At 43.1% G+C, this 6,000-nt stretch overlaps 1 pseudogene; it reads left to right on the top strand.

Moving 5' to 3' along the window:
- The first annotated feature begins 4,808 nt into the window (after positions 1 to 4,808).
- Positions 4,809 to 5,795, top strand: LOC127666689 (ATP synthase F(0) complex subunit B1, mitochondrial-like; annotated as a pseudogene).
- The last annotated feature ends 205 nt before the right edge of the window (positions 5,796 to 6,000 follow it).

Below are 6,000 nucleotides of genomic sequence, written 5' to 3' on the forward strand. Positions count from 1 at the left end.
CCAAGATACTTTATGCTGTTTGTGGCTATTGTGAAGGGTGTCATTTCCCTAATTTCTTTCTTACTCTGCTTATCCTTTGAGTATAGAAAGGCTACTGATTTGCTTGAGTTGATTTTGTAACCAGCCACTTTGCTGAAGTTGTTTATCAACTGTAGGAGTTCTCTAGTGGAGTTTTTTGGGTCACTTAAGTATACTGTCATATCATCTGCAAATAGTGATAGTTTGCACCCCTAGAAATCTTAACCTCTGGATATCTCAGTACCTGGTGCTGTTTTTCTCCCCTGGCAGGCAGGGAAGATGGCAGCGGGGAGTCACTCCCTCTGCTGATCTCCACTTAGGACAACATAGGCCCCACGACAGGCTGGCTGGCAGATGAACTGCCTATGTGCTCAGGTCCTGGGCACAGGCAGACCCCTGGCGGTTTGCGCCCCCAGAGATCTTAATATCTCAGTACCTGGTGCTGCTTTTCTGCCCGGCAGGCAGGGAAGATGGCAGCCGGGAGTCACTCCCTCTGCTGATCAAGGTTAGACCTTGATTAGCAGGCTAAGTCATCTTTTTCAAAGATCTGTCAGATGATCCTGGGCCAGAAGGCTGAAGACTGATGCCCCAACTTCCTGACTTACTGGGGGCTATATAGGTACTCCAGTTTTCTTCTTGGGACCATTTGCTTGGAAAATTGCTTTCCAGCATTTTACTCTGAGGCTGTGTCTGTCTGTCTTTGTGATTGAGGTGTGTTTGTGTTTCCTCTTTAAGGGCTTCTATCTGTGTTTCTTTAATGGAGTTATTTATGTCCTTCTTAAAGTCCTCTATCATCATCATGAGAATTGATTTTTAAATACAAATCTTTCTTTTTTGGTGTGATAGAGTATCCAGGGCTTGCTATGGTGGGAGAAATGGTTCTGATGATGGCAAGTAACCCTGGTTTCTGTTGCTTAGGTTCTTGCCCTTGCCTCTTGCTTTCTGGTTATCTCTAGTGCCACCTGCCCTGGCTGTCTCTAACTGGAGCCTGTCCCTCCTGTGACCCTGGTGGTGTCAGAACTCCATAGAGTCCAGCTGTCTATGTGATCCTGAGATTCCTGGGTATGTTAGAGCTCCTGGGAGTCAAGCAGCAAATGAAAATCTAACCAGGTAGCAAAGAGGTATGGGATAAATTTAATGTGGACTCATAAACCTTGTAAAGAAATCTTTATATAAAAAAATAACAGCAATCAACATGACAATATAGATGCGGGATATCTCTCAAGATCCACGTCTAGGTGAAGAGCTACAGGCAGCTAATGGTTGCTGAGAGGAGAGTCAGTTTTATCCAGACAGTAAGCTCCTGAGAGGCCATGTAATCCCAAGCAATCAGCTCTAAAAATATATCCAAGTGAGCAACAGTAAATAAACTGAAAAGGCAGTATCATTAATTTATTCAAATCCTGCCAGAGTCTCCCAGAAGTGCTGACACACCTGAGAGCATAGGTAAGACCACCACTTCTGTTCAAATACTTGGCCCAAGAGGGACCCACACAGAGCCATCAGGACATTGGAACCAAGGAACAGCCGGGGACAGGATGTTTCTAATTTCCATCTGTGCCCTAGAGCTGACCCTGTGCCACAGCTCTCCATATCCAAATTCTTCCCTGAGAGAACTGGTCTACCAGGAATGCTGGGAGGGCTTGTAGGAGGGAGAAGCCACAGTCAGAGACAGTAAGACTAGCTAACACCAGCTGGTGAGAGGCAAGTGCAAGAACATAAACATCAGAAACCAAGGCTACTTGGCATCATTGGAACCCAATTCTCCCATGACAGCAAATCCTGGATACCCCAACACACTGGGAAAACAAGACTCTGATTTAAAATCACATCTCATGATGATGATAGAAGACTTTAAGAAGGACATAATTAACTCCCTTAAAGAAATACAGGAGAACACAGGTAAACAGGTAGAAACCCTTAAAGAGGAAACACAAAAAAAATCCCTTAAAGAATTACAGGAAAACACAACCAACCAGTTGAAGGTACTGAACAAAACCAGGACCTAAAAATGAAAATAGAAACAATAAAGAAATCACAAAGGGAGACAACCCTGGAAAAAGAAAACCTAGGGAAGAGATCAGAAGTCACAGATGCAAGCATCAGCTACAGAATACAAGAGATAGAAGAGAGAATCTCGGGTGCAGAAGTTATCATCAAAAACATGACACAACATTCAAAGAAAATGCAAAAAGATCCTAACCCAAAACATCCAGGGAATCCAGGACACAATGAGAAGACCAAACCTACAGATAATAGATGTAGAAGAGAGTGAAGATTCCCAACTTAAGGGCCAATAAATACCTTCAACAAAATTATAGAAGAAAACTTCCCTAAAGAAAGAGATGCCCATATAAATACAAGAGGCCTACAGAACTTGAAATCAATTTTTCCCAGAAAAGAAATTCCTCCCATCACATAATAGTCAAAACATCAAATGCACAAAACAGAGAAAGAATATTAAAAGCAGTAAGGGGGAAAGATCTAGTAATATATAAAGGCAGACCTATCAGAATTACACCAGACTTCTCACCAGAGACTATGAAAGCTAGAAAATCCTGGACAGATGTCATACAGACCCTTAGAGAACACAAATGCCAGCCCAGACTACTATATCCAGTAAAACTCTCAATTACCATAGATGAAGAAATCAAGATAATCCATGGAAAAACCAAATTTACACAGTATCTCTCCACAAATCCAGTCCTACAAAAGATAATAGATGGAAAACTCCAACACAAGGAGGGAAACTACACCCTAGAAAAAACAAGAAATTAATCTTTCAACAAACACCAAATAAGATTGCCACCCGCACATAATTCCATCTCTAACAAAAATAGCAGGAAGCAACAATCACTATTCCTTAGTATCTCTTAACACCAATAGACTCAATTCCCCAATAAAAAGACATAGATGAATAGAGTGGATGCCTAAACAGGACCAAACATTTTGCTGCATACAGGACACGCATCTCAATGATAAAAACAGACACTACCTTAGAGCTAAAATTTCGAAAATAATTTTCCAAGGAAATAGTCCGAAGAAACAAGCTGGAGTAGCCTGTATGTTTGTTTGTTTGTTTTTGGTTTTTCGAGACAGGGTTTCTCTGTGGAGTCCTGGCTGTCCTGGAACTCACTCTGTAGACCAGGCTGGCCTTGAACTCAGAAATCTGCCTGCCTCTGCCTCCCAAGTGCTGGGATTACAGGCATGTACCATCATGCCAGGCTGGAGTAGCCATTTTAATATCAAATAAAATCTACCTCAACCAAAAGTTATCAAAAAAGATAAGGAAGGACATTTCATACTCATGAAAGGAAAAAAAATCTTCCAAGATGAACTCTCAATGCTGCACACCTATGCAACTTCATAAAATTCACAAGCAAATGGATGGATCTAAAAAATATCATCCTGAGTGAGGTAACTCAGTCACAAAGAAAACACATGGTATATACTCACGGACCACATGAAGCTCAAGAGGAAGACCAAAGAGTGGATGCTTTAGTCCTACTTAGAAGGGGGGAAAATAATCAAGGGGAGCCGGGCAGTGGTTGTGCACGCCTGTAATCCCAGCACTTGGGAGGCAGAGCGGATTTCTGAGTTTGAGGCCAGCCTGGTCTACAGAGTGAGTTCCAGGACATCCAGGGCTACACAGAGAAACCCTGTCTCAAAAAAAAAAAACAAAAAAAAAAAACAAGGGAAGTAGAGGGTGCAAGGGGAGGGAAAAAGAGGGGCAGAATCAGGTATGGGAGGAAATGGAGGAGATGTGCAGAGGCCAGGAAACTGAACAGAGGTGTGTAGCTATGGTGGATGGGGAACTGGGGGTAGCAACCAGAAAGTCCCAGGACCCCACGGGGATGACACTAGCTGAAATACCCCACACAGGGGAGGGAGAACCTGTAGAGACCATATCTAGAGGTTAGGAATGGTCACCCTGGTTGAGGGATGGGGCCACTCACCCATCTCCAAAATTTTAACCCAGAATTTCTCCTGTCTAAAGGAAATACAGGGACAAAGAGTGGAGCAGAGACTGAAGGAAAGGCCATCCAGAGGCTGCCCCACCTGGGCATCCATCCGGTATGGATGTCTTGAAACCCAAACACTGTTGCTGATGCCACGAAGTGCTTGCTGACAGGAGCCTGATACTCTGTCTCCTGAGAGGCTCTGCCAGAGCCTGACCAATACAGATGTGGAGGCTCACAGCCAACCTTCGAACTGGTCACAGGGGTTCTAATGGAGGAGTTAGGGGAAGCATTGAAGGAGCCGAACGGACCTTATCTGGAATCGATGGGAGGAGACACCCTGGTCCTGTGAAGGCTTGATGCCTCAGGGTAGAGGAATGCTAGGGTGGTGAGGTGGGAGTGGGTGGATGGGTGGGGGAGTATCCTCATAGAAGCAGCCTAAGGGGGGATGGTATAGGGGGTTTGCAGAGGGGAAACCATGTAATCAAATAAAATATCCAATTAAAAAATAAATTTATCCATTAGTGAGTACATAACCTACATTGTCTTTACATATTATTATTTTATATATATTTATATTTTATTTATTATAACTTATATAAAGAAGAAGAGGTAGGCAACAGTAAATGAACTTAGCAGTTTACATCATAAATTTATCCTTTAGTGGTTACATATCCTATATTATCTTTATGTTATCTTTTTATAGCAATAATAATTAAAGAATAAAAGGGCTTCCTGTGAGATGTGTGAGAGACCATCTTGTTTCTGCCCCTGACAGTCTGGGGTCAGGGTCACAGGGACTTGGAGACCCTGTCCAGATCTTCGCAGACTATGCTGTCCCGGGTGGTACTTTCTGCTGCAGCCACAGTGGCCCAGTGTCTGAAGAATGCGGCCGTCCTGGGTCCAGGGGTATTGCAGGCAACAAAGGTCTTTCACACAAGAGATCCTTGCCTTGCTCCTCTACCTCCTCCTCCTGAATATGGAGGAAAATTATGGCTTGGGCTGATTCCTGAGGAATTTTTCCAGTTCCTTTACCCCAAGACTGGTGTAACAGGACCACGCGTGCTTGGAACTGGGCTTAGCTTGTATTTTCTATCCAAAGAAATATATGTGATTACCCCAGAGGCCTTCTCTACATTGTCAGTAGTAGGGTTGATTGTCTATGTGATTAAGAAATATGGCACCTCTTTTGGAGAATTTATTGACAAACTTTTTTTATTATTATATATACAGTTTTTTAAATTAAGTTATAGAATTAATAAATAATAGCAAGCTGACCATAAAGTTTACTAGAAGCAAATCTGAAAGATGAAGTTTCTTGAAGTGAACACAAGAATTTTGTCATAGAAGAGAATGGGGCTGGAAAAGCATTACCCGTGGGATTGTGTTAGCAACTTGTAAGACATTTGAGACTTCTCTAATTAAAAATACTCAACTAAAAGAAGCAAAGCATGAAGCAAATCCAGGATGTTATTGACATGGAGAAGGCACAGCAGGCGCTGGTTCAGAAGTGCCATTTGCTCTTGGATGTTCAGAGGAATAACATTGCCCTGGCCTTGGAGGTCACTTACCAGGAACGGCTACGTAGAGCATATAAGGAGGTCAAGAATCGCCTGGACTACTGTATATTCCTGTACAGGACATGTTGTGTCGCAAGGAGGAAGAGCACATTATAGACTGGGTGGAGAAGCATGTGGTGCGAGCATTTCTGCCCAGTAGGAAGAGGAGACCATTGCCAAGTGCGCTGAAGATCTAAAGCTGCTGTCGAAGAAGGCTCAAGCTCAGCCAGTTATGCGAACGTGTCTGTCTCTGTTGTGATGGCCAGAGAGAGTTAACATAAATGTGAACTAGTCTATGTGAAGGACTCTTTCTGTATGGCTGTCTAATGAAATTACAGTGTACCTTTTCCTAAGAAATGATCAGGGTCCACTTAGTGGCTTAACCCTATTGGCCAGTAAGGTATTTCTGATCCTTGCTCTGTGTGCGGAGTTGTCTGAGTATGATGGAATGGTTTCTGGAGAGA

The sequence above is a fragment of the Apodemus sylvaticus genome, chromosome 16 (genome assembly GCF_947179515.1).
Source record: "Apodemus sylvaticus chromosome 16, mApoSyl1.1, whole genome shotgun sequence".
Taxonomy (NCBI): domain Eukaryota; kingdom Metazoa; phylum Chordata; class Mammalia; order Rodentia; family Muridae; genus Apodemus; species Apodemus sylvaticus.